This window comes from Ranitomeya variabilis, chromosome 4 (assembly GCF_051348905.1).
Source record: "Ranitomeya variabilis isolate aRanVar5 chromosome 4, aRanVar5.hap1, whole genome shotgun sequence".
Classification (NCBI taxonomy): domain Eukaryota; kingdom Metazoa; phylum Chordata; class Amphibia; order Anura; family Dendrobatidae; genus Ranitomeya; species Ranitomeya variabilis.
In genome coordinates this window covers 13,550,117-13,578,065 of record NC_135235.1, presented here as the reverse complement: position 1 = coordinate 13,578,065, position 27,949 = coordinate 13,550,117, and the positions used below count along the sequence as shown (strand labels likewise).

General features: G+C 50.2%; 1 long non-coding RNA gene across 1 annotated transcript in view; it reads left to right on the top strand.

Annotated features, from left to right (window-relative positions):
• The first annotated feature begins 917 nt into the window (after nt 1-917).
• Nucleotides 918-27,949, top strand: part of LOC143768326 (uncharacterized) — a 52,943-nt gene continuing 25,911 nt past the window's right edge. The window contains exon 1 of the long non-coding RNA XR_013213807.1: nt 918-1,157. This is a non-coding gene — a long non-coding RNA (uncharacterized LOC143768326). The remainder of the gene's footprint in view (nt 1,158-27,949) is intronic.

Here is a 27,949-nt window from a genome sequence, read left to right as displayed (position 1 = left end):
TCTGTCCTCCTCCTCCAGACTCCTCTGTCTTATCCAGACTTCTATCCCTATAGTCTCCTCTGTCCTCCTCCTCCAGACTCCTCTGTCTTATCTAGACTTCTATCCCTATAGTCTCCTCTGTCCTCCTCCTCCAGACTCCTCTGTCTTATCCAGACTTCTATCCCTATAGTCTCCTCTGTCCTCCTCCTCCAGACTCCTCTGTCTTATCCAGACTTCTATCCCTATAGTCTCCTCTGTCCTCCTCCTCCAGACTCCTCTGTCCTCCTCCTCCAGACTCCTCTGTCTTATCCAGACTTCTATCCCTATAGTCTCCTCTGTCCTCCTCCTCCAGACTCCTCTGTCTTATCCAGACTTCTATCCCTATAGTCTCCTCTGTCCTCCTCCTCCAGAATCCTCTGTCCTCCTCCTCCAGACTCCTCTGTCTTATCCAGACTTCTATCCCTATAGTCTCCTCTGACCTCCTCCTCCAGACTCCTCTGTCTTATCTAGACTTCTATCCCTATAGTCTCCTCTGTCCTCCTCCTCCAGACTCCTCTGTCTTATCCAGACTTCTATCCCTATAGTCTCCTCTGTCCTCCTCCTCCAGACTCCTCTGTCTTATCCAGACTTCTATCCCTATAGTCTCCTCTGTCCTCCTCCTCCAGACTCCTCTGTCTTATCCAGACATCTATCCCTATAGTCTCCTCTGTCCTCCTCCTCCAGACTCCTCTGTCTTATCCAGACTTCTATCCCTATAGTCTCCTCTGTCCTCCTCCAGACTCCTCTGTCTTATCCAGACTTCTATCCCTATAGTCTCCTCTGTCCTCCTCCTCCAGACTCCTCTGTCTTATCCAGACTTCTATCCCTATAGTCTCCTCTGTCCTCCTCCTCCAGACTCCTCTGTCTTATCCAGACTTCTATCCCTATAGTCTCCTCTGTCCCCCCAGATGCAGTTGTTACTGTGTGTCGCTTTGTAGAATGTGGCGATATAACAAGGATACACAGAAATGTGACGTAGCAGTTTATGAGCGTCACAATGTCTGGCCAAACAATTATTGATACAAGGAAGTGATAGAAGGTGCTGAGCCTGATCCCGGGGTCAGAGGACAGGGCGCGGTGCCACGTGGGGCCATTAGGACTGACGAGCCCTTTCCCAGCCGTGGTCTTTATCATGTCAGGTACAGGTAGCGCGGTGCGGCGTCACGTATCTCAGCGGAACGTGGGAGATAGAAGCACAAACAGGCGACCTGAGCTACAAAGTAACATGTGAATCATATCCTGCCGACTGATAAGAGGAGCCACAGCTCAGGCAGAGGAGAAAGTTTGTGCCCCCATCTGAGAACATCTGATGTTATGGAAGTTATAAATCTGAACAATAATAAAGAAACTCATAGACACTTGTATCAGTGACACAGAATAATGGAAGCCCCAAGTAACCGATAAAAGTGAGGAGCCTTTCAGCAGCTACCTGACCCCAGCACACTAATACCCGCCTCTCACCCTATCAGACCTGTATGTGCTGCAGCACAGCTGTGGTCAGTGACTCGGAGTGTTCGGAGACTAAGGGTACGTGTCCACGATCAGGATGGCCGGCGGTATTGTTGGAGCGGCAAACCCGCTCGGCGCTAAGCCCCGCCCCCTTCTGGGACGCGATGATGCCGGATGTGTTCATGGTACACATCCGGCATCATCGCACCCCTTGCATAGGGCCCTGTGTTATTCCTTGCGGCGGCGCAACGGCGCCGCAAGGAACACGGACATGCTGCAATCTTAAAAGATGCGCAGCATGTCCGGAGTCGCAGGGCCGAAGGATGTGTGTTACCACGCATAGTGGAGACGGGATTTCATAAAATCCCCTCCACTATGCTGGAACATCTTGACGCTGCGTGTTTGACGCTGCGGCCCCACGCAGCGTCAAACACGCAGCGTTTCCTGAACGTGGACACATACCCTAAGTTTTCATCGCAGCAGCTGAATGATTTACAGCTATTAGCCAGGCTGAGTACATGTTCCCTAGCAACCCCCACATGTACTCAGCCTGGCTAATAGCTGTAAATCATTCAGCTGAGGCGATGAAAACTAAATCTCCGAACACTAAAAAATACTCAGAGATCACCCGAGCGTGCTATGGAAAACCCGAGCAACGAGTACACTCGCTCATCACTAGTGGAGATACATAAACCCCTGAACAAACCAATCATGATGTAACTAAACACCCAGATTATCCTCTGCAAACCCTGAGCTCAGAGAAGACCGAGCTGAATCTCTACTATCCTAAAACAATAGTATGGTAACTAGGACCTGCTTGTTCAGTGTCAGGCTGCTATAATAGCTGCACCAGCAGAATAGTGAGTGCAGCTCTGGAGTATAATACAGGATGTAACTCAGGATCGGTAATGTAATGTATGTACACAGTGACTGCACCAGCAGAATAGTGAGTGCAGCTCTGGAGTATAATACAGGGTGTAACTCAGGATCAGTAATGTAATGTATGTACACAGTGACTGCACCAGCAGAATAGTGAGTGCAGCTCTGGAGTATAATACAGGGTGTAACTCAGGATCAGTAATGTAATGTATGTACAGAGTGACTGCACCAGCAGAATAGTGAGTGCAGCTCTGGGGTATAATACAGGATGTAACTCAGGATCAGTACTGTAATGTATGTACACAGTGACTACACCAGCAGAATAGTGAGTGCAGCTCTGGAGTATAATACAGGGTGTAACTCAGGATCAGTAATGTAATGTATGTACAGAGTGACTGCACCAGCAGAATAGTGAGTGCAGCTCTGGGGTATAATACAGGATGTAACTCAGGATCAGTAATGTAATGTATGTACACAGTGACTGCACCAGCAGAATAGTGAGTGCAGCTCTGGGGTATAATACAGGATGTAACTCAGGATCAGTAATGTAATGTATGTACAGAGTGACTGCACCAGCAGAATAGTGAGTGCAGCTCTGGGGTATAATACAGGATGTAACTCAGGATCAGTAATGTAATGTATGTACACAGTGACTGCACCAGCAGAATAGTGAGTGCAGCTCTGGGGTATAATACAGCATGTATCTCAGGATCGGTAATGTAATGTATGTACACAGTGACTGCACCAGCAGAATAGTGAGTGCAGCTCTGGAGTATAATACAGGATGTAACACAGGATCAGTAATGTAATGTATGTACACAATGACTGCACCAGCAGAATAGTGAGTGCAGCTCTGGAGTATAATACAGGATGTAACTCAGGATCAGTAATGTAATGTATGTACACAGTGACTGCACCAGCAGAATAGTGAGTGCAGCTCTGGAGTATAATACAGGATGTAACTCAGGATCAGTGATATAATGTATGTACACAGTGACTGCACCAGCAGAATAGTGAGCGCAGCTCTGGAGTATAATACAGGATGTAACTCAGGATCAGTAATGTAATGTATGTACACAGTGACTGCACCAGCAGAATAGTGAGTGCAGCTCTGGAGTATAATACAGGATGTAACTCAGGATCAGTAATGTAATGTATGTACACAGTGACTGCACAGCAGGAAGAGGTGGAGCCTGCTTGCCGTGTGCTCTGTGTGCTGCCTAGAGAGAGCTCCTGGGAAGGGAGGTAAACTTTTTCATCCAGGACTTTTTGTCTGCCCCCTTCCCAGGAAAGAAGGCTCATTTTGGGACTGGCCTCCGGGGCTGGGCCCCCGACTCCCACCTCCCGGTCCAAGCCGGCGGGGGGTGGGAGGACTCCAACTCCGGCTAGGGCCACAAGATCTGGCCAAGGATCAGGCAAGGGATCCAGTATGAAGACCCGTAGGACCCCTGAGGCCGCGGCGGCTCCTTCCCCCGGAGGTAGGCCTAGTACGAGCAGGGGTGCTGCAGCGGTGCCCCTTGGTTGGGGTACCAAGGCGGCTAGAGAATCCGCCGTGGGCTATGGTTCACGCATCCATGCGCACCTCTGCGAGTATGATGATGCCTCAAGGAAGCTAAAATCCCTCTGGGGGGAGTTGAGGGTAGCTAAGGAGAGGTCTGACAGGGCCTCCGGCAATAAGAAGGCCGAGCTATCCGCCGCGGTCAAGAAGATCAAAAAATCCATACAAGACCTGGAAAGCCGGAGGTGTGAGATCCTGGATGGCAGCGGGCCCTTCAGTGAAAAGTTGGAAAATGACGACCGGTTCAGAGCCATTACCGGTGGGGCTCCGGAGGGGTCACGGAGCTCCGGCCAGGTGGTGGAGGAGGATGATGAGGAATGCGAGGAGGAGGTCGCACCCTACCCACCGCCTGGTGGCCTGGTAAGAGATCTCCAGGCGTCGCATAGCGGGATAGCCCCCGAGCAGGTGGCTCTCCCGTCAGATTCTGGCCCTTCAGGGGACAGCGGGAGCAAGGGGGAGGATGAGGATGGTGGTAGTAGCAGCGAGGGGGGCTGCCTCGTCATGCAGCAGATCCGGCAGATCGAGTCCCCGGTCCGTTTTAACCAGATGAGGTTCGGGGATGAGATCTGCGAGGACGAGGCAACCAGGAGGGGGATGAAGAGAAAGGCAAAGAAAAGTAAGAAGAAAACATCTACTGTGGAGAAATATGTGTATGTCCCCCTCTCTGGGGCCCCCCGATCCCGCTGTGCGGCACCCGCTACCCACCCCGGCTCGGGCTCTGTTGTGGGTCCGCAGCGGGGGAGCGGGGAGATTACAGGCCATGACACGCAGGGTGCTGCCTCTGTTTGTGGTAACGGAGGGGGTAGTGATGTGTCTGATATGGAGCATGATGTGGAAGGTGGCCCAGCGGTGGGCAAGAGAGTGGCAGCCGGGACCGCATCTCCGGCGGTGAGCGCTGGGGTGTCTGGGTCCCCCACTTACGGATCCGCTAAATCTGGATCGCTTCTGGGGTCCCAGGCACCTAGTAAAGTAAAGGGGGAGGGGCCTGCGGCTTCGGCATTACAGGCTCATAAAAAGAAAATGGTGGGGGCTCCCCTGGTGGGGTCTGCGGTTAAGTCGGGGCCTCCTGCATTGGGGGCACCGCCGCTGGTGGATGCTGAGGGGGAGTGGCCTAGCCTGGGGCCAGCTGCTGGAGTTGCTGTGGCCAGGCTGTTTGTGGCCCAGGGTGTGGTGGTGGGGGGTGCTGTGCCTCAGGGGACTGGTACCGCTGGGGGGATTCCTGGGGGTGGATCCAGCTCTGGGTCGGCTCTGGGGGTCCCGCTGCGGCCAGTCTCAGGGGGCGTGGCCTCCTCGGCACCCGCTGCCCATGTAGGAGCAGCTTTGGATAGCTGTGATGTGCGGCTGAAGGCTGGGGGCGTGGCTTCCCAAGGAAAAGAAAAAAAATGGTCTTAGCCAGCAATGGAGCAGGGACTGCAGCAGACAGCAGCAAGGGCGCCTGCCTTCTGGGGTCCCCTGAGTCTGGGGGCTTACCTGCGGTGGGGGCTCCGGTGACAAGGCAGGATGGAGCTGGAGGCGGGTCTGCACCTGGCTTCCTACCTGCCAGTGAGGGAGGAGACTCTGTGCCTGCTGTGGTGGACAGTCAGGCTGTGCTGCTTAAGTCCCATGGCAGCAGGACTCTTAAAGGGACACAAGCGCTGTGTGTGCCAAACCCCCCAGCAGGGAGGATGCCACCAGTAGGTGGCGGTAGCCGTGAACCTGGAAATACCCAAAAGGTGAGGCAAAATAAAACTGACCCCAGTGTGCATGTGAGTGAGAGTGGGGTGACTGATGGAGTGGATGAGGAGGGTGCGGGTATGGAAGTGTCTATGGTTGAGGATGCGAGTGGCAGTGCGTCTAAGGTGGCAAGTGTGAGTACGGTGTCTGATGGTAGTGGGAGAAGGGGGGAGGGGGCCGGTCCATCTGCCCCCCCAGCCACAGGTTCTCGGAGTTATTCGGGGGTGGTGGCTGGAGCCTCGGGGTCTAGTCAGGGGGTTTCCTCGCCTCTGGACCTCAGGGATAGCGTTTTGCGGCGCCGCTTCCTGGAGGCCCTCAAAAAGGGAGAACGGACGATCGAAGTAGAGGGAAGAGTGGTGGACTTGGCCTTTTGGCTGGATAGACACGGCCAGGCTGCCTTCCAAGATAAAAGGGAAGGGGAAACGGTTTGGTCCCTCCCGACAGCCGGGCAGGGGGTGGCCAGGCGGAATGTGGTCCGTCTTCGGTGGAGGGGCAGTGAAGCGTGCCCGCCAAGGGCGAGGGTTGTGGAGCTCCTTCTGAAGATGGACTTCAGGGCGATGGACATCTTTGCCCTGATTCATCCGTTTGGCACCTCCTTCTTCGATGTCAGTTTTGTTCGGCCAGAGGGCTTGGAGCTTTTCTGGTCGAATTTCGAACTGGCAAAGGGGGAGCCCGGCTGGCGAGACTTTGCCGTGCAGGCGGTGTCTCGCCAAAATAGTGTAAAGAGGGTGACCGTTCTGACAAGTAACGAGTCACTCTCTGGGGTCGACATAATGACGTGGCTTTCCCGTTATGGGGAAGTCACCGAGGTCCCTAAAAAAAATAGGGACGAGTTTGGCATTTGGTCAGGGGGCTGGACCTTCATGGTAAAGTTGAAGGTTTCAGGAGGTACGGTCACCCACATCCCTTCCTCAGCATTTCTGGGGAGGGACAGAATCCAGATCTTCTACCAGGGGCAACCGAAGGTCTGCCACAGGTGCGGTGATCCCCGCCACTTCAGCGCAGGCTGCAAGGTACAGAAATGTGCCTTGTGTGGTGGGGTAGGCCATCTTGCCGCGGCCTGTGGTGACATTAGGTGTCACCTGTGTGGTGACCTAGGTCACCCGTATAGCCGCTGCCCCCGTTCCTTTTCCAGCACCATCTCTGGCCCGGCAGGGGGGAGCCAAGGGGGGGTCCCCGGTGGTGCAACTTCTGCTGTGGCTGAGGGTGGAGGCATGAGGGGAGCTGAGGGGTCGGTGAGAAAAGGCGAGGCTGGTACATCTGCCCACCAGTGGCAACAGGTGAGGAGCCGTAAGGGCAGGGGGCAGGATAAGCCTCAGGCAACTGGGGTGATGACTGCCCCCACCCTGGAGACGGCAGCCGAAGCCTCTGAGGCCCTGGGGGAGAAGGCGGTGAGCGAGGAGATCCGGAGGATGGAGAGGGAGGAGTTGGCTGCTTCTGATAACTCTTCCCAGTATGAAAGTCTGGATGAAGAGGTGGTGGAGCAGCCTAAAAAAACGGGTGACAATCGTACCGGTAAGAGTCGGAAGAAGAGGAAGAACAAGGCTAAAAAATCTAAGCCCCCCCCCCTGGCCACTGGGGTGCCTACGGAAGGGCTCGCCGACTCCCCTCTGATCCCCCTCTCCAATCGGTTCCAAGCCCTCGATGACTCTGCTGTGTCGGAGGTCGGGGGTGAGGGGCCGGTCGCAACATCTGGGGTGCCTTCGGGGAGTGGTGAGGTCTGTCCTCCGGGGGATTCACACTCCTCTGGAGGGGGGACTACCTCAGGGTCCAGGGGCAAGGAATCTATTTCTGGGAAATCCAGTGCTATAAAGGAGGATATGGACACCTCGGTATCTTTAAAGAGGAGGGGTGAGTCGGGCTCCTCCTCAGAAGGGGAGAGGAAATCAGGGGGTACGGTTAAAAAACAGGCCATCTAACTCAATCACCCATGATGGCGGAACCTACCCCGTTGACTCTGGCGTCGATTAATGTCGCCAGCATAAAGTCAGATATGGCTAGATTTACGGCCTTTGATTTTTTCACCCGGGTTCAGGCTGATATTTTATTTTTGCAGGAGACCAGACTAACGGACCTGGGGTCCATCTACAAAGCAAAGAGGGAATGGAGGAGTGGGCCCTCATACTGGTCTCTTGCGGCCGAGCCGTATAGCGGGGTAGCGGTCCTTTTTAAGACCGTGGAGGTGGAATGCAGACGGGTGATCGAGGTAGAAATGGGGAGATGTTTGGTCCTTGACGTCTTCATGAGGGGACAGGAGCTTCGGCTCATCAGTATCTATGGCCCACAATCCAAGTGGGACCGTAAATGTCTCTTCCTGAGGATCAAGCCCTATCTTTTTACGAGCCGGCAGGTGGTCTTCGGTGGGGATTTTAATACTGTAACCAGACTCCGTGATAGGGGAGGCCCCGGAGACCGGCTGGCTTATGATAGCGTAGCCTTGAATAGCATAGTAAGCGAAGCTCGCCTGGTGGATGTCCACATCCGGCACACCCCAGGTCACGGGGGTTTCACCTTTTTTAGGGGAAGCAGTAGGTCTAGGATAGATAGGTTTTTTTTAAAGGAGGAAGCCATCTCTTCTGCAGTGTCCGCTGTTGAGGTGGAGTTCTCCGATCACTGTTTCATTTTCTTTACTTTGAATGTTACAGAGACCCCCCCGGATGGGGAGAGGCCTATGGAAGCTGAATTCGTCCCTTCTGGAAGAGGCGGAAGTAAGACAGTCCTTTGAGGAATTTCTTCAGAGCCAGGTACCTCTCTTGGGTCTTTGTAGCAGTAAGTCTGAGTGGTGGGAGATCTTCAAAAGAAGGGTCGCAAGGTTCTTCCGTCAGCTCTCGAGCCTCAGGGGCCTGAACAGGTACCGCCTGTATCGGGAGCTGGGGAGGAAACTCGAGCAGCTCGTCTCGACTGGAGGGGACCGAGAGGAAATCTCCAGGGTGAAGACCTTGCTCAAGGGGTGCCAGTATGATAGGCACACATCCTTGGTTTTTGAGAGGGATTTCGGGAGGTACCGCTCGCCCGACCCTTACAGAAACTGCAGGTTGTCAGTGAATTGTAAGATGGTGAGAGGACTGATTGACAGTACAGGGTCCCTGAACAGATCCAAATCAGGGATCCTGGAGGTGGTCAGATCCTTCTACTTGCACCTCTTGGGGAGGAGGGATCCTGATCGGGATGAGATGTCGGCTTTCCTGACTGAAACCATCCCTGAGCCGGGGGATGACCCCTCTCTTCATGTTTTGGCAGAAGCAATCAGGGAAGAGGAAGTGAGACGGGCGATTGATGGGCTCCAGCCCAAAAAGTCGCCCGGTCCGGATGGCTTAACATCCGAGTTCTACAAGACTTTTAGGGACTCTTTGGTCCCCCTCTTGACTGAGGTTTTTAATGAGTGCCTCTCCTCGGACATTCTACCCAGTTCAATGAGGAAGTCAGCCCTGATTATCCTGTCAAAGGGTAAAGACTCGTCCCGTATTGAGAATTGGCGTCCCATAGCGCTTCTCAATACGGACCGAAAGGTTCTGGCAAAGGTGCTTTTTAATCGGTTGGTGCAGTTTGCACCCCAGCTCCTTTCGGGGGCCCAGCACTGCTCTGTTCCAGGCCGCAGTACATTTAGTGCTGTGCTCGGTGTCTGGGAGGCAGTGGAACAGGGCAGGGCAGGTCACTGGAAGGGGTACTTGCTGTCCTTAGACCAGGCGAAGGCCTTTGATCGGGTTAACCATGAGTACCTCTGGTCCGTCCTTCTGAGGTATGGTCTGCCTGGGAGGTTTGTTGATTGGTTGAGAGTTTTACACAATGGGGCAGAGACTTTTCCGCTCGTGAACGGTTGGATCGGACACCCTTTTGAGGTGAGGTCTGGTGTCCGCCAGGGCTGTCCTCTGAGCCCGCTGTTATACGTGTTTGCGATCGACCCCCTTTTAAGGAGGGTGGAGCGTGGACCGTTGGTGGGAGTCAGGATGGACCAGGCGGAGCCAGAGGCCGCCTTGAGGGTAGTGGCGTACGCTGATGATGTTTCCCTTTTTGTATCCTCGAGAGAGGAGGCAGATTGGGTGATGTCTGAGGTTGAACGCTACTCGGTGGCATCCGGTTCCATGATCAACCGGGACAAGTGTGAGAGTCTCTGGCTGGGAGGGGGAGATCCAAGTTTTGATCTCCCGGACACCCTTCCAGGGCCTCAGGCCACAGCAAAAATATTAGGCATCAGTTTCGGCCCGGGGGACTATCCCCAGCAAAACTGGGAGGGCAGACTTAAGATTGCCGCCCAGAAGGTGGATCAGTGGAAGGGTTGGTCTTTGACCCTAAGGGAAAGGGTTAGTCTTGCCAAGGGCTATTTGCTTCCTTTGCTAATATATTTGGGCAGCGTCTGCATCTTGCCAGAGCCTCTTTGGACACGGGTCTACAGCCTGTTTTTCCAATTGTTATGGGGAAATAGGCTGAACCTAATCAAGAGGGAGGTCACGTACCGCACGAGGAGACTAGGAGGGTTGGGTATGGTCAACCCAGTGGTGTTTCTAGTAAACACCTTTCTTAAGGCAAACATCGCCAACCTCTGGTCAGAGAGGGCTCCTCTGTGGGTATTCTCCTGTAGGGGGTGGTTTCGGCCTTTCTTCCAGGAATGGGAGACAGGAGGGCAGGTAAAGGACCTTTGAACACCTCATGGGCATCTTCCGGCTTATGCTACCCCGGTTCTGAAGGTGATCCGTCGGTGGGGTCTGGGAGTGTGGGAGATCAGGACCATGTCGAGAAGGTTACTTGACAATAGGGTCCTGTTGACCCACTTTCAGAAGCCCCTGGCGCTCAGGGATTGCCCAAGCTGGGATCTGGAGGTGCGGCTCGGGCTATTAAACTCTAAGCGGATCCCCTTGAAGTTTTGGGACTTGGCTTGGCGCTGCTTCCATGGGAAGCTGTATGTGAGGGACAACCTGAAGTGCAGATGCTCTGATGACCGGGATTGTCCCCGCGAAGAGTGTGGCGGTATGCTTGAAAGCATGGAGCATTTCCTGCTTCGGTGTCCCTTTAATACAGAGGTCTACAGCAGGGTGGGTGCTTCCATTGGCTGGCCTAGGCTGGCAGGCCTTTCCTATGCGGAGTGGGCCTATGGGGCATTCAGGTCCCTTGGTGGCCGAGATCGGGGCACTGTTTTCTTAGTTAGTTTAGTAACTAGGTTCCACACGTGGAATGCACGGTGTCTAGTGTCTACTCAGCGGAAAGTCCTCCCCAGGGAAGAGGTGATTAGGAACATCCTGGGTGACCTGGCAAAAGTGCGCTTGCTGGAGTTTGAGAGGCTGGGTGCAGGGAGGGCCTCTCTTCTTTGGAGGGGTTTCTCCTTTAATGTGCCCTAGGGAGAGTTAGGTTCTGTGTGCCTGTGATAGGGTTGAGTTAGTCTTATTTATCTTTTTATCTTTATTTTGTAGGGTCAGATAGATGTGTAGGGACAGGGAGGGACAGATAGGGACAGTCTTTAGGGACAGGTAGTTAGTATTAGGTTGGTAGTGAGGGTCAGTGAGGAACAGGTAGGGGCAGGTAGGGAGAGATTGGTAGGGCTATAGGGACAGGATTTTCTCTTTTGTGTTGTTAGGGAGGGTCAGGGTGATGTGCGGTAGATTAGGGTGAGAGCCTCTATGGTCTCCAGTTCCTGGTGGTGGGCTGTAACCCTCACTTACAGATTTTTGTTTTGTAATTGGTAACCCGGGTATAGGGCTTGCAAGCATTGAACTTGGGCCTGTTCTTTGGTCATGGTTAAGGTGTGTACTGGTTATTATTATGTTATTATTGATTATATGTTATTATAAGGTTGTATATATGTTACATGTGTACTATGATGCGTGTAGGGGGGATTTAGTTTAGGTGGGGTGGGGGGTTTCTTGGGGGGTGGGGGGATAGGTTTTGGAGAATGGACGTCCGGCGGGATGCCAAGAAGAGGAAAAAAGGGCCATAAACTTCTGTGGACCTTGTTGTATAGTGAAGGCCACAAACTTTCGTGGGACCTTGTGTGATAGGCCACAAACTCTCGTGGGACCTGGTGTGATAGGCCACAAACTTTCGTGGGACCTTTGGGGGAATGGTGGTGGTTTAGTTTAGGAGAAAAAAATAAAAAATAAAAAAAATATATAAAATTAAAAAAAAATATATATATATATATATATATATATATATATATATATATATATATATATATATATATATATATATATATATATATAAAATATATGATTAAGTTTTGGCCAGGTGGCCTATTTGCTTTCTTTAGGGCAGTTGGCCGACTTTTGTTTATTTTTCTCGGGGTGAATGCATGGGTACGTGTGTATGAGGTGAAAAGGTACAAGGGAAGTGAATAAAGGATATAGGTTGAGGTCTCTTCCCTTGCTGGGGGGCATTAATGAAATGGAGGAACATTTTGTTTGTATAAATCTGCTGGACATTGGACTTTTGGGGACTGTGAATAATTTGTTTTGTTATTGAGTTTGTCTGTAAGCTTTGCCTGTAAGTTTTGTTTTGTACTTTTATAATAAAAAAGAGATACAGGATGTAACTCAGGATCGGTAATGTAATGTATGTACACAGTGACTGCACCAGCAGAATAGTGAGTGCAGCTCTGGAGTATAATACAGGATGTAACTCAGGATCAGTAATGTAATGTATGTACACAGTGACTGCACCAGCAGAATAGTGAGTGCAGCTCTGGGGAATAATACAAGATATAACTCAGGATCAGTAATGTAATGTATGTACACAGTGACTGCACCAGCAGACTAGTGAGTGCAGCTCTGGGGTATAATACAGGATGTAACTCAGGATCAGTAATGTAATGTATGTACACAGTGACTGCACCACCAGAATAGTGAGTGCAGCTCGGGAGTATAATACAGGATGTAACTCAGGATCAGTAATGTAATGTATGTACACAGTGACTGCACCAGCAGACTAGTGAGTGCAGCTCTGGAGTATAATACAGGATGTAACTCAGGATCAGTAATGTAATGTATGTACACAGTGACTGCACCAGCAGAATAGTGAGTGCAGCTCTGGGGTATAATACAGGATGTAACTCAGGATCAGTAATGTAATGTATGTACACAGTGACTGCACCAGCAGAATAGTTAGTGCAGCTCTGGAGTATAATTCAGGATGTAACTCAGGATCAGTAATGTAATGTATGTACACAGTGACTGCACCAGCAGAATAGTGAGTGCAGCTCTGGAGTATAATAATACAGGATGTAACTCAGGATCAGTAATGTAATGTATGTACACAGTGACTGCATCAGCAGAATAGTGAGTGCAGCTCTGGGGTATAATACAGGATGTAACTCAGGATCAGTAATGTAATGTATGTACACAGTGACTGCACCAGCAGAATAGTGAGTGCAGCTCTGGAGTATAATACAGGATGTAACTCAGGATCAGTAATGTAATGTATGTACACAGTGACTGCACCAGCAGAATAGTGAGTGCAGCTCTGGAGTAAAATACAGGAGGTAACTCAGGATCAGTAATGTACTTTATGTACACAGTGACTGCACCAGCAGAAAAGTGAGTGCAGCCCTGAAGTATAATACAGGATGTAACTCAGGATCAGTAATGTAATGTATGTACACAGTGACTGCACCAGCAGAATAGTGAGTGCAGCTCTGGGGTATAATACAGGATGTAACTCAGGATCAGTAATGTAATGTATGTACACAGTGACTGCACCAGCAGAATAGTGAGTGCAGCTCTGGGGTATAATACAGGATGTAACTCAGGATCAGTAATGTAATGTATGTACACAGTGACTGCACCAGCACAATATTTATTGCAGCTCTGGAGTATAATACAGGATGTAACTCAGGATCAGTAATGTAATGTATGTACACAGTGACTGCACCAGCAGAATAGTGAGCGCAGCTCTGGAGTATAATACAGGATGTAACTCAGGATCAGTAATGTAATGTATGTACACAGTGACTGCACCAGCAGAATAGTGAGTGCAGCTCTGGGGTATAATACAGGAGGTAACTCAGGATCAGTAATGTAATGTATGTACACAGTGACTGCACCAGCAGAATAGTTAGTGCAGCTCTGGAGTATAATACAGGATGTAACTCAGGATCAGTAATGTAATGTATGTACACAGTGACTGCACCAGCAGAATAGTGAGTGCAGCTCTGGAGTATAATACAGGATGTAACTCAGGATCAGTAATGTAATGTATGTACACAGTGACTGCACCAGCAGAATAGTGAGTGCAGCTCTGGAGTATAATACAGGATGTAACTCAGGATCAGTAATGTAATGTATGTACACAGTGACTGCACCAGCAGAATAGTGAGTGCAGCTCTGGAGTAAAATACAGGAGGTAACTCAGGATCAGTAATGTACTTTATGTACACAGTGACTGCACCAGCAGAGTAGTGAGTGCAGCTCTGGGGTATAATACAGGAGGTAACTCAGGATCAATAATGTAATGTATGTACACAGTGACTGCACCAGCAGAATAGTGAGTGCAGCTCTGGAGTATAATACAGGATGTAACTCAGGATCAGTAATGTAATGTATGTACACAGTGACTGCACCAGCAGAATAGTGAGTGCGGCTCTGGGGTATAATACAGGAGGTAACTCAGGATCAGTAATGTAATGTATGTGCACAGTGACTGCACCAGAAGAATAGTGAGTGCAGCTCTGGGGTATAATACAGGATGTAACTCAGGATCAGTAATGTAATGTATGTACACAGTGACTGCACCAGCAGAATAGTGAGTGCAGCTCTGGGGTATAATACAGGATGTAACTCAGGATCAGTAATGTATGTACACAGTGACTGCACCAGCAGGATAGTGGGTGCAGCTATGGGGTATAATACAGGATGTAACTCAGGATCAGTAATGTAATGTATGTACACAGTGACTGCACCAGCAGGATAGTGGGTGCAGCTCTGCTCAGCTGTTACTCACTGTGCTGATTGTGGGTGCGGTCGCTGCTGAACCTGCAGTGTGCTCCTGAGCTCCTGAGAACCACCACCTCTCCACCCGGGGACCTGCTCTCTCTCTTACCCAGGGAGGGAGTGGGTTTCCTGGGATGAGTGAAGGAGCCAAGTCCCAGGCTTCTGCTTCCCGGACCAGGCTGGCGGGGGGCAGAAGGAACCAGCAACCAGCCTGCACATCAGAGGATTCGGGGGTGAGACGCTCCACCAGGAGTCGCAGCAATGTGGCTCCTACTCCCCCCAGGTCTGCAGAGACCCAGAGAAGCCGCAAGGCTTCCATGGAGGAGAAGCCTGCTAGCGTGCAGGATGACGGTCCTTCCGGAGGAAAGCTGAGTGCTCACGGAGGTGAGGCCGACCTCACTGAAGAGGGTTGGGCGCTGCAGAGCCCCCGGGAGTCTGTGTCCACCTATGCCTCCCGGGTCATGAGCCACCTCCGTGAGTATGAAGACGCAAGCAAGACCATCACGAGGCTCCGAGAGGAGCTGCGCTGCACAAGCAACAAAGCTGCAGGTTCCTCCAAACCGAGGAAGAATCAGCTCCAGGCAGAGGTAAGGAGACTGAAGGATGACATCAATGAGCTTGAAGTCAGAAAAGCTTTCATCAGAGAAAAAAGTGGACCATTTAAGGAAAAACTTATTAATGAAGATCGATTCAGAGAAATGGCTGATAACAGAGAGCAAAGGCAGATGGGGCTGCAGCCTGAGTGCCAGGTGGATGATGATGATGAGGAGGAGGATGATGACCAGCAGAAAGCCCCACCTGGCAGCCTGCTTAGTCACTCACAGGCCACGTGCAGCGAGCTCCCTGCTGGACAGGCGACAATGACATCTCGTCGCAGTTCTGCTGGCTCTGGGGAGGACAGTGACATCGGCCAGGGAGGGGCACTAATGGCAGAGATCAAGCTCCTGGAGTCCCCAGTGTGCCTTCAGAACTTCCATCTTGGTGATGATTTGCCAGAGGAGGCACCTGGGGGCCGGAAAAAAAAGGTGAAGAAGATCAAACCTAAGCTCCAGGAAGCGGTAAGCTATGTGTATGCCCCCCTCCCTGTACCCCCTGAGTCGGCTGCAGGGTCAGCTCGCTGTATAAGCCCCGTTGCCCAGCCCAGCCCGGGTTCTGCTGTGGATCCGGTGCAAAGGCGCGGGGAGACTACAAAGCAATGTAGTGAGGCGCAGAGCTCCGTTTCTGCTTGTAGTAGCGGGGACGTAGCAGCAGGTGCATCAGCCGAGAGGCTGGACAGTGAGGGCGGCCCGGCGGCGGGCGAAAAATCAGGCCACGATACTGTGGTGCGCTCCCCAGTGGGAGGGGGGAGCAGCCCGGTGTCAGGGGCAGCTCCGGTAGCCTCGGTGCCCCTGAATGCTGTTGCCGCTGATCACTTAGTTGAGAAGCGGCGGCAGTGTGAGGGGATTACCGGGGCTGGGCGTTCCGGTCCTCCCACCAAAGTCCTGTTCTGTGTTGGCGCCGCTGGTCAACGGGATCCTGATGCTGAGGATCAGCGGTGCCTCACAACAGCGAAAGATCAGCGGCGCCTGGTAGCAACCATGAAGCAGCGGAAAATATCAACTGATGATGCGGAGGGCACACATAAAACCAGGGGTGAGGTCACCTCCAGTTCTGTGGAGGAGACTCAGCCCCTTGTGCCTGATGATGCGGAGGCCAAAATGTCACCCCCTGTTGTCACTGGTCCAGCAGGAGTGAATGTGGTGGTGGGTATGGATGAGGAAAACTCTTTGTCTAGTGGTGTGGTTGCTGGTTTAGTGGAGGGTGAGGAGGTTATGGAGGTGGGTAATGGTGATACTGTTGGTGTGGATGTGGTCACTGGTCCGGTTGCCCCCCCGGTGGTGGCAGCACCTGTCAGGAGTTATGCCGCTGTCACCTCCGGGGGAAATAGGGCGTCCTCCTCGTCTCTGGGCTCTGGGGACGGCATGTTGCAACGGCGTCTCCTGGAGGCTCTAAAGACGGGAGATAGATCACTAATGGTAGAGGGTCGAGAGGTTGATCTATCCTTCTGGATAGAGAGGCATGGCCTCGGGGCCTTCCGAGAGCAAAGAGGGGGGGATACAGTGTGGTCCCTCCCAACAGCCGGGCCGGGTAGTGTGCATAGGAATGTGGTCCGTCTTCGGTGGAGGGGCAGTGATGCGTGTCCTCCAAGGTCGAAGGTTGTGGAGCTCCTGCTGAGGATGGGCTTCAAGGCGATTGACATCTACACCTTGATACATCCCTATTCCACACCTGAGTTTGATGTCAGCTTTGTTTGGCCGGAGGGGCTTGAACTTTTCTGGTCGAACTATGAGTTGGCAAAAAATGAGCCCGGCTGGCGAGACTTTGCCGTTCAGGCGGTGTCTCGCCAAAATCAAGTCAAGAAAGTGACCGTGATGACGTGTAACGAGTCGCTTTCTTGTTATGACATCATGACGTGGCTTGACCGGTATGGAGAGGTAGTGGAGATGCCAAAGAAAAACCGTGACGAGTTTGGTATCTGGTCAGGGGCCTGGACGTTTATGGTAAAACTTAAGCGTTCAGGTGGTACGGTTGCCCACATACCATCATCTGCCTTCCTGGGTAGGGATCGTATCCTGGTCTTCTACCAGGGGCAACCGAAGCTCTGTCACAGGTGCGGCGACCCCACACACTTCAGCGCAAACTGCACTGTGCAGAAGTGTGCATTGTGTGGGGATGTCGGCCATCTTGCTGCATCTTGTGTGGAGATTAGGTGCCACCTGTGTGGTGAGTTAGGTCACCCATTCAGCCGTTGTCCTCGCTCCTTCGCTAACGCAGTCGTGACCCCGGTGGAAGAAAGCCGTGAGGCTGATTCTGCTGGGGAAGGGACTAGCAAGGGTGAGGGAGCTGAGGGGCCATGGAAGAAAAGCAATAAAAAGACGCCTGCCCAGCTAAGGCGTCTAGACAAGCGCAGACAGGATAGGGAGCTGGGCGAGCCTCGGGCTACTGGGGCGGCCCCTGTCCTGGATGCCAGTCTTGCTGCTGAGGCCCCAAGGGATGATGAGTTGGATGAGGAGGTCAGGAGGATCCACAGGGAGGAGAGTGCCACTGCCTCAGAGTCCTCCCATTATGAAAGTATGGATGAGGATAATAGGCAGTGGCTAGAGGACAAGCGTAAGCTCGGCACCAAAAAGAAGAGAAAGAAGGGAGATAAAAAATCTTCTCTCACTCTGACCAAGGTACCTAAGGAAGGAAAAACCGACTCCCCTCTGGTTGGTCTTTCTAACCGGTTCCAAGCCCTTGAAAACATCTCTTCCTCTGAGGAGGAAGCTGAGGGTGAGGTTCTGGCTTCGGCGGGGCTCACAGGGGGCGCCGAGTCTCCTCCTTCTGGGAACGTAAGATCCTTGGAGGGAGGGACTGGCCCAGAGTCCGGAGACGAGGACGAAAAAAATAAAAAACGCGTGGAAATGGATACCTCCATGTCATTAAAGAGGGGGAAGGATTCCTCCTCTGAGGCAGAGGATAAGGGGAGTGGGAAAAAGAAAGCCATCTAACTCAATCACCAATGATGGCGGAACCCACTCCGTTGACGCTGGCGTCCATTAATGTCGCCAGCATAAAGTCAAATACAGCTAGATTTGCGGCCTTTGATTTTCTCAGCCGGGTTGAAGCTGACATTTTCTTTTTGCAAGAGACCAGGCTGCCAAACATGGCAGATGTGTTTAAAGCTAAGAGGGAGTGGAGACTCGGGCCCTCCTATTGGTCTCTTGCGGCCGAGCCGTATAGCGGAGTGGCGGTCCTTTTTACCGCACCGGTGGAATGCCGACGGGTTATTGAGTTAGAAATGGGGAGGTGCCTGATCTTAGATGTCCTCATGAAGGGACAAGAGCTCCGGCTCATTAACATCTATGGTCCCCAATCTAAGTGGGACCGGAAGTGTCTCTTTATGAGGATCAAGCCCTACCTTTTTACAAGTCGGCAGGTTGTCTTTGGAGGGGACTTCAATGCTGTCACGAGGCCCCGAGATAGAGGAGGTTCCAGAGACAAGCTGACTTATGATAGCGTCGCCCTTAATAGTATAGCTAGTGAGGCTCGCCTGGTGGATGTCCACATTCGGCACACCCCAGGCCACGAGGGGTTCACTGTTGTGAAATTGGATTCTGGGCTCCCCCGGTGGCCACTTGTGGAATTGAACTTGTGTGCATCATCCCCTCTGTTCACCTGCTCCTATCAGGATGTGGGAGTCGCTATATAACCTTGCTCCTCTGTCAGTTTCTTGCCGGTCAACAATGTAATCAGAAGCCTTCTGTGCTTGTTCCTGCTACTAGACAACTCCCAGCTAAGTTGGACTTTTGTCCTTGTGTGTTTTTGCATTTTGTTCCTGTTCACAGCTGCTGTTTCGTTACTGTGTCTGGAAAGCTCTTGTGATCGGAAATTGCCCCTCTGGTGTTATGAGTTAATGCTAGAGTCTTAAAGGAATTTCTGGATGGTGTTTTGATAGGGTTTTCTGCTGACCATGAAAGTGTCCTTTCTGTCTTCCTGCTATCTAGAAAGCGGACCTCGATTTTGCTAAACCTATTTTCATACTACGTTTGTCATTTCATCTAAAATCACCGCCAATATATGTGGGGGCCTCTGTCTGCCTTTTGGGAAAATTTCTCTAGAGGTGAGCCAGGACTGTCTTTTCCTCTGCTAGGATTAGGTAGTTCTCCGGCTGGCGCTGGGCATCTAGGGTTAAAAAACGTAGGCATGCTACCCGGCCACTTCTAGTTGTGCGGCAGGTTTAGTTCATGGTCAGTATAGTTTCCATCTTCCAAGAGCTAGTTCTCATATATGCTGGGCTATGTTCTCTCGCCATTGAGAATCATGACAGTTTGACCGGCCCAAAAAAGGGTTAAATTACTGGCTGAGAAAGGAGAGAAAAAAGAAGTCTGCTACAATTTTTTTTTTTTTTTTCCTCTAGTTCTGAGTGTGCTCTTAATTGAATCACTTGCTAGTCTGCCTATACTGCAGCCTTCCTCTCTTTCTCTCCTTCTAATCCTTGAATGGCTCTGTGTTCACCTGTTTCAAATGGATCTTCAGAGTGTAGCTACAGGTTTGAATAATCTCGCCACAAAGGTACAAAATTTGCAAGATTTTGTTGTTCATGCACCTATGTCTGAGCCTAGAATTCCTTTGCCTGAATTCTTCTCGGGGAATAGATCTCACTTTCAAAATTTTAAAAATAATTGCAAATTGTTTTTGTCCCTGAAGTCTCGCTCTGCCGGAGACCCTGCACAGCAGGTCAGGATTGTAATTTCCTTGCTCCGGGGCGACCCTCAAGACTGGGCTTTTGCATTGGCACCAGGGGATCCTGCGTTGCTCAATGTGGATGCGTTTTTTCTGGCCTTGGGGTTGCTTTATGAGGAACCTCATTTAGAGCTTCAGGCGGAAAAGGCCTTGATGTCCTTGTCTCAGGGGCAAGATGAAGCTGAAATATACTGCCAAAAATTCCGCAAATGGTCTGTGCTTACTCAGTCGAATGAGTGCGCCCTGGCGGCGATTTTCAGAGAAGGTCTCTCTGATGCCATTAAGGATGTTATGGTGGGGTTCCCTGTGCCTGCGAGTCTGAATGAGTCCATGACGATGGCTATTCAGATCGATAGGCGTCTGCGGGAGCGCAAACCTGTGCACCATTTGGCGGTGTCTACTGAGAAAACGCCAGAAAATATGCAATGTGATAGAATTCTGTCCAGAAGCGAGCGGCAGAATTTTAGACGAAAAAATGGGTTGTGCTTCTATTGTGGTGATTCAACTCATGTTATATCAGCATGCTTTAAGCGTACTAAGAAGCCTGACAAGTCTGTTTCAATTAGCACTTTACAGTCTAAGTTTATTCTATCTGTGACCCTGATTTGTTCTTTGTCATCTATTACCGCGGACGCCTATGTCGACTCTGGCGCTGCTTTGAGTCTTATGGATTGGTCCTTTGCCAAACGCTGTGGGTATGATTTGGAGCCACTGGAGGCTCCGATACCTCTGAAAGGGATTGACTCCACCCCATTGGCTAGTAATAAACCACAATACTGGACACAAGTGACTATGCGTGTTAATCCGGATCACCAGGAGGTTATTCGCTTTCTGGTGCTGTATAATCTACATGATGTTTTGGTGCTGGGATTGCCATGGCTGCAATCTCATAACCCAGTCCTCGACTGGAGAGCTATGTCTGTGTTAAGCTGGGGATGTAAAGGAACTCATGGGGACGTACCTTTGGTTTCCATTTCATCATCTATTCCCTCTGAGATTCCTGAATTCTTGTCGGACTTTCGTGACGTTTTTGAAGAACCCAAGGTTGGTTCACTACCTCCGCACCGGGAGTGCGATTGTGCCATAGACTTGATTCCGGGTAGTAAATACCCTAAGGGTCGTTTATTTAATCTGTCTGTGCCTGAACACGCGGCTATGCGAGAATATATAAAGGAGTCCTTGGAAAAGGGACATATTCGTCCTTCGTCATCTCCCTTAGGAGCCGGTTTTTTCTTTGTGTCTAAGAAAGACGGCTCTTTGAGGCCGTGTATTGATTATCGACTTTTGAATAAAATCACGGTTAAATATCAATATCCGTTACCACTGCTTACTGATTTGTTTGCTCGTATAAAGGGGGCCAAGTGGTTCTCTAAGATTGATCTCCGTGGGGCGTATAATTTGGTGCGAATCAAGCAGGGGGATGAGTGGAAAACCGCATTTAATACGCCCGAGGGCCATTTTGAGTATTTGGTGATGCCTTTTGGTCTTTCAAATGCCCCTTCAGTCTTCCAGTCCTTTATGCATGACATTTTCCGCGATTATTTGGATAAATTTATGATTGTGTATCTGGATGATATTCTGATTTTTTCGGATGACTGGGACTCTCATGTCCAGCAGGTCAGGAGGGTTTTTCAGGTTTTGCGGTCTAATTCTTTGTGTGTGAAGGGTTCTAAGTGTGTTTTTGGGGTTCAAAAGATTTCTTTCTTGGGATACATTTTTTCCCCCTCTTCCATCGAGATGGATCCTGTCAAGGTTCAGGCTATTGGTGATTGGACGCAACCCTCTTCTCTTAAGAGTCTTCAGAAATTTTTGGGCTTTGCTAACTTTTATCGTCGATTTATTGCTGGTTTTTCTGATGTTGTAAAACCATTGACTGATTTGACTAAGAAGGGTGCTGATGTTGCTGATTGGTCCCCTGATGCTGTGGAGGCCTTTCGGGAGCTCAAGCGCCGCTTTTCTTCCGCCCCAGTGTTGCGTCAGCCTGATGTTGCTCTTCCTTTTCAGGTTGAGGTCGACGCTTCTGAAATCGGAGCTGGGGCGGTGTTGTCGCAGAGAAGTTCCGACTGCTCCGTGATGAGACCTTGTGCTTTTTTTTCCCGTAAATTTTCGCCCGCCGAGCGGAATTATGATATTGGGAATCGGGAGCTTTTGGCCATGAAGTGGGCTTTTGAGGAGTGGCGTCACTGGCTTGAGGGGGCCAGACATCAGGTGGTGGTATTGACTGACCACAAAAATTTAATTTACCTTGAGTCTGCCAGGCGCCTGAATCCTAGACAGGCGCGCTGGTCGTTGTTTTTCTCTCGGTTTAATTTTGTGGTGTCTGTTGTGAATTTGCTTTTTGCTCCCTCTAGTGGTTACTAGTTTTTTGACTCTGGTTTTTCTGTCATTCCTTTTATCCGCACCTGGGTCGTTAGTTAGGGGTGTTGCTATATAAGCTCCCTGGACCTTCAGTTCAATGCCTGGCAACGTAGTTATCAGAGCTAGTCTGCTGTGCTCTTGTCTACTGATCCTGGTTCCAGTTATATCAGCTAAGTCTGCCTTTTGCTTTTTGCTATTTGTTTTGGTTTTGTATTTTTGTCCAGCTTGTTCCAAATCTATATCCTGACCTTTGCTGGAAGCTCTAGGGGCTGGTGTTCTCCCCCCGGACTGTTAGACGGTTCGGGGGTTCTTGAATTTCCAGTGTGGATTTTGATAGGGTTTTTGTTGACCATATAAGTTACCTTTCTTTATTCTGCTATCAGTAAGCGGGCCTCTCTGTGCTAAACCTGGTTCATTTCTGTGTTTGTCATTTCTTCTTACCTCACCGTCATTATTTGTGGGGGGCTTCTATCCAGCTTTGGGGTCCCCTTCTCTGGAGGCAAGAAAGGTCTTTGTTTTCCTCTACTAGGGGTAGCTAGATTCTCCGGCTGGCGCGTGTCATCTAGAATCAACGTAGGAATGATCCCCGGCTACTTCTAGTGTTGGCGTTAGGAGTAGATATATGGTCAACCCAGTTACCACTGCCCTATGAGCTGGATTTTTGTATTCTGCAGACTTCCACGTTCCTCTGAGACCCTCGCCATTGGGGTCATAACAGTTTGCCAGGCCAGTATTAAATGTTTAATGCATTGCAGAAGAGGGATTATAAGAAAGAAGAAGAGTTTGTTTTTTTTTCTCCTTCCCCTTTACCTCAGAGTGGCTATGCTTGCTGCAGACATGAATGTCCAGACCTTGATTACAAGTGTGGACCAGCTGGCTACTCGTGTGCAGGGCATACAAGACTATGTTATCAGAAATCCTAGGTCAGAACCTAAAATACCGATTCCTGAACTGTTTTCCAGAGACAGGTTTAAGTTTAGGAATTTCGTGAATAATTGTAAATTGTTTTTGTCCCTGAGACCCTGTTCATCAGGAGATTCTGCTCAGCAAGTAAAAATTGTTATTTCGTTCTTACGGGGCGACCCTCAGGATTGGGCTTTTTCGCTGGCGCCAGGAGATCCGGCATTGGCTGATCTTGATGCGTTTTTTCTGGCGCTCGGTTTACTTTATGAGGAACCCAATCTTGAGATTCAGGCAGAAAAGGCCTTGCTGTCTATGTCTCAGGGGCAGGACGAGGCTGAAGTGTATTGCCAAAAATTTCGGAAATGGTCCGTGCTGACACATTGGAACGAGTGTGCACTGGCCGCTAATTTTAGAAATGGCCTTTCTGAAGCCATTAAGAATGTTATGGTGGGTTTTCCCATTCCCACAGGTCTCAATGATACTATGGCACTGGCTATTCAAATTGACCGGCGGTTGCGGGAGCGCAAAACCGCAAATTCCCTCATGGTGTTGTCTGAACAGACACCTAATTCGGTGCAATGTGATAGAAAAACCGCAAATTCCCTCATGGTGTTGTCTGAACAGACACCTGATTTAATGCAATGTGATAGAATCCTGACTAGAAATGAGCGGAAAATTCATAGACGCCGGAATGGCTTGTGCTACTACTGTGGTGATTCTACACATGTTATCTCAGCATGCTCTAAACGTATATCTAAGGTTGTTAGTCCTGTCACCGTTGGTAATTTGCAGCCTAAATTTATTCTGTCTGTAACTTTGATTTGCTCACTGTCATCTTATCCTGTCATGGCGTTTGTAGATTCAGGTGCTGCCCTGAGTCTCATGGATCTGTCATTTGCTAAGCGCTGTGGATTTACTCTTGAACCATTAGAAAATCCTATTCCTCTTAGGGGTATTGATGCTACACCATTGGCAGCAAATAAACCGCAGTATTGGACACAGGTTACCATGTGCATGACTCCTGAACACCGCGAGGTGATACGTTTCCTGGTTTTACATAAAATGCATGATTTGGTCGTTTTAGGGCTGCCATGGTTACAGACCCATAATCCAGTCCTGGACTGGAAGGCTATGTCAGTCTCAAGTTGGGGCTGTCGTGGTATTCATGGGGATTCCCTGCCTGTGTCTATTGCTTCTTCTACGCCTTCGGAAGTTCCGGAGTATTTGTCTGATTATCAGGATGTCTTCAGTGAGTCTGAGTCCAGTGCACTGCCTCCTCATAGGGACTGTGACTGTGCTATAGATTTGATCCCAGGCAGTAAATTTCCTAAGGGAAGACTGTTTAATCTGTCGGTACCTGAACATACCGCTATGCGTTCATATATCAAGGAGTCTCTGGAAAAAGGACATATTCGTCCGTCTTCTTCCCCCCTTGGTGCGGGATTCTTTTTTGTGGCTAAAAAGGACGGATCTTTGAGGCCTTGTATTGATTATCGGCTTTTAAATAAGATCACTGTCAAATTTCAGTATCCTTTGCCGCTGTTGTCTGACTTGTTTGCCCGGATTAAGGGTGCCAAGTGGTTCACCAAGATAGACCTTCGTGGTGCGTACAACCTTGTGCGCATTAAGCAAGGTGATGAATGGAAAACCGCATTCAATACGCCCGAAGGTCATTTTGAGTACTTGGTGATGCCTTTTGGGCTCTCCAATGCGCCTTCAGTTTTTCAGTCCTTTATGCATGACATTTTCCGGAAGTATCTGGATAAATTTTTGATTGTTTATCTGGATGATATTTTGGTTTTTTCTGATGATTGGGATTCGCATGTGGAGCAGGTCAGGTTGGTCTTTGAAATTTTGCGTGAAAATTCTTTGTTTGTCAAGGGCTCAAAGTGTCTCTTTGGTGTACAGAAGGTTCCCTTTTTGGGGTTCATTTTTTCCCCTTCTGCTGTGGAGATGGACCCAGTCAAGGTCCGAGCTATTCTTGATTGGACTCAGCCCTCGTCAGTTAAGAGTCTTCAGAAGTTCTTGGGCTTCGCTAACTTCTACCGTCGTTTTATCGCTAATTTTTCTAGCATTGTGAAACCTTTGACGGATATGACCAAGAAGGGCTCCGATGTAGCTAACTGGGCTCCTGCTGCCGTGGAGGCTTTCCAGGAGTTGAAACGCCGGTTTACTTCGGCGCCTGTTTTGTGCCAGCCTGACGTCTCACTTCCCTTTCAGGTTGAGGTGGATGCTTCGGAGATTGGGGCAGGGGCCGTTTTGTCGCAGAGAGGCCCTGGTTGCTCTGTTATGAAACCTTGTGCCTTTTTCTCTAGGAAGTTTTCGCCTGCCGAGCGAAATTATGATGTGGGCAATCGGGAGTTGTTGGCCATGAAATGGGCATTTGAGGAGTGGCGTCATTGGCTCGAGGGTGCTAAGCATCGTGTGGTGGTCTTGACTGATCACAAAAATCTGATGTATCTCGAGTCTGCTAAACGCCTTAATCCGAGACAGGCCCGCTGGTCATTGTTTTTCTCCCGCTTTGATTTTGTTGTCTCGTATTTACCAGGTTCAAAGAATGTGAAGGCCGATGCTCTTTCTAGGAGCTTTGTGCCTGATGCTCCTGGAGTCGCTGATCCTGTTGGTATTCTTAAAGATGGAGTTATCTTGTCAGCTATTTCTCCGGATCTGCGACGTGTGTTGCAGAGATTTCAGGCTGATAGGCCTGAGTCTTGTCCACCTGACAGACTGTTTGTCCCGGATAAGTGGACCAGCAGAGTCATTTCCGAGGTTCATTCCTCAGTGTTGGCAGGTCACCCGGGAATTTTTGGCACCAGAGATCTGGTGGCCAGGTCCTTTTGGTGGCCTTCCTTGTCAAGGGATGTGCGGTCATTTGTGCAGTCCTGTGGGACTTGTGCTCGAGCTAAGCCTTGCTGTTCTCGTGCCAGCGGTTTGCTCTTGCCCTTGCCTGTCCCGAGGAGACCTTGGACACATATCTCCATGGATTTCATTTCTGATCTTCCGCTATCTCAGGGCATGTCCGTTATCTGGGTGATATGTGATCGCTTCTCCAAGATGGTCCATTTGGTTCCTTTGCCTAAGCTGCCTTCCTCTTCCGATCTGGTTCCTGTGTTTTTCCAGAACGTGGTTCGTTTGCACGGCATCCCTGAGAATATTGTGTCAGACAGAGGATCCCAGTTCGTTTCCAGGTTCTGGCGATCCTTTTGTAGTAGGATGGGCATTGATTTGTCGTTTTCGTCTGCTTTCCATCCTCAGACTAATGGACAGACGGAGCGAACCAATCAGACTTTGGAGGCTTATTTGAGGTGTTTTGTCTCTGCTGATCAGGACGATTGGGTGACATTCTTGCCGTTGGCTGAGTTTGCCCTTAATAATCGGGCTAGTTCCGCCACCTTGGTTTCGCCTTTTTTCTGCAACTCTGGTTTCCATCCTCGCTTTTCTTCGGGTCATGTGGAGCCTTCTGACTGTCCTGGGGTGGATTCTGTGGTGGATAGGTTGCAGCGGATCTGGAATCATGTGGTGGACAACTTGAAGTTGTCACAGGAGAAGGCTCAGCGCTTTGCCAACCGCCGCCGCGGTGTGGGTCCCCGACTACGCGTTGGGGATTTGGTGTGGCTTTCTTCCCGCTTTGTTCCTATGAAGGTCTCCTCTCCCAAATTTAAACCTCGTTTTATTGGGCCTTACAAGATATTGGAAATCCTTAATCCTGTATCTTTTCGTCTGGATCTTCCTGTGTCGTTTGCTATTCACAATGTATTTCATAGGTCCTTGTTGCGGCGGTACATTGTGCCTGTGGTTCCTTCTGCTGAGCCTCCTGCTCCGGTGTTGGTTGAGGGCGAGTTGGAGTACGTGGTGGAGAAGATCTTGGATTCTCGCCTCTCCAGGCGGAGGCTTCAGTACCTGGTCAAGTGGAAGGGCTATGGTCAGGAGGATAATTCCTGGGTGGTCGCCTCTGATGTTCATGCGGCCGATTTAGTTCGTGCCTTTCATGCCGCTCATCCTGATCGCCCTGGTGGTCGTGGTGAGGGTTCGGTGACCCCTCACTAAGGGGGGGGTACTGTTGTGAATTTGCTTTTTGCTCCCTCTAGTGGTTACTAGTTTTTTGACTCTGGTTTTTCTGTCATTCCTTTTATCCGCACCTGGGTCGTTAGTTAGGGGTGTTGCTATATAAGCTCCCTGGACCTTCAGTTCAATGCCTGGCAACGTAGTTATCAGAGCTAGTCTGCTGTGCTCTTGTCTACTGATCCTGGTTCCAGTTATATCAGCTAAGTCTGCCTTTTGCTTTTTGCTATTTGTTTTGGTTTTGTATTTTTGTCCAGCTTGTTCCAAATCTATATCCTGACCTTTGCTGGAAGCTCTAGGGGCTGGTGTTCTCCCCCCGGACCGTTAGACGGTTCGGGGGTTCTTGAATTTCCAGTGTGGATTTTGATAGGGTTTTTGTTGACCATATAAGTTACCTTTCTTTATTCTGCTATCAGTAAGCGGGCCTCTCTGTGCTAAACCTGGTTCATTTCTGTGTTTGTCATTTCTTCTTACCTCACCGTCATTATTTGTGGGGGGCTTCTATCCAGCTTTGGGGTCCCCTTCTCTGGAGGCAAGAAAGGTCTTTGTTTTCCTCTACTAGGGGTAGCTAGATTCTCCGGCTGGCGCGTGTCATCTAGAATCAACGTAGGAATGATCCCCGGCTACTTCTAGTGTTGGCGTTAGGAGTAGATATATGGTCAACCCAGTTACCACTGCCCTATGAGCTGGATTTTTGTATTCTGCAGACTTCTACGTTCCTCTGAGACCCTCGCCATTGGGGTCATAACAGGTGTCGTACCTACCGGGTTCTAAGAATGTTAAGGCGGATGCCCTTTCTAGGAGTTTTGAGCCTGACTCCCCTGGTAAT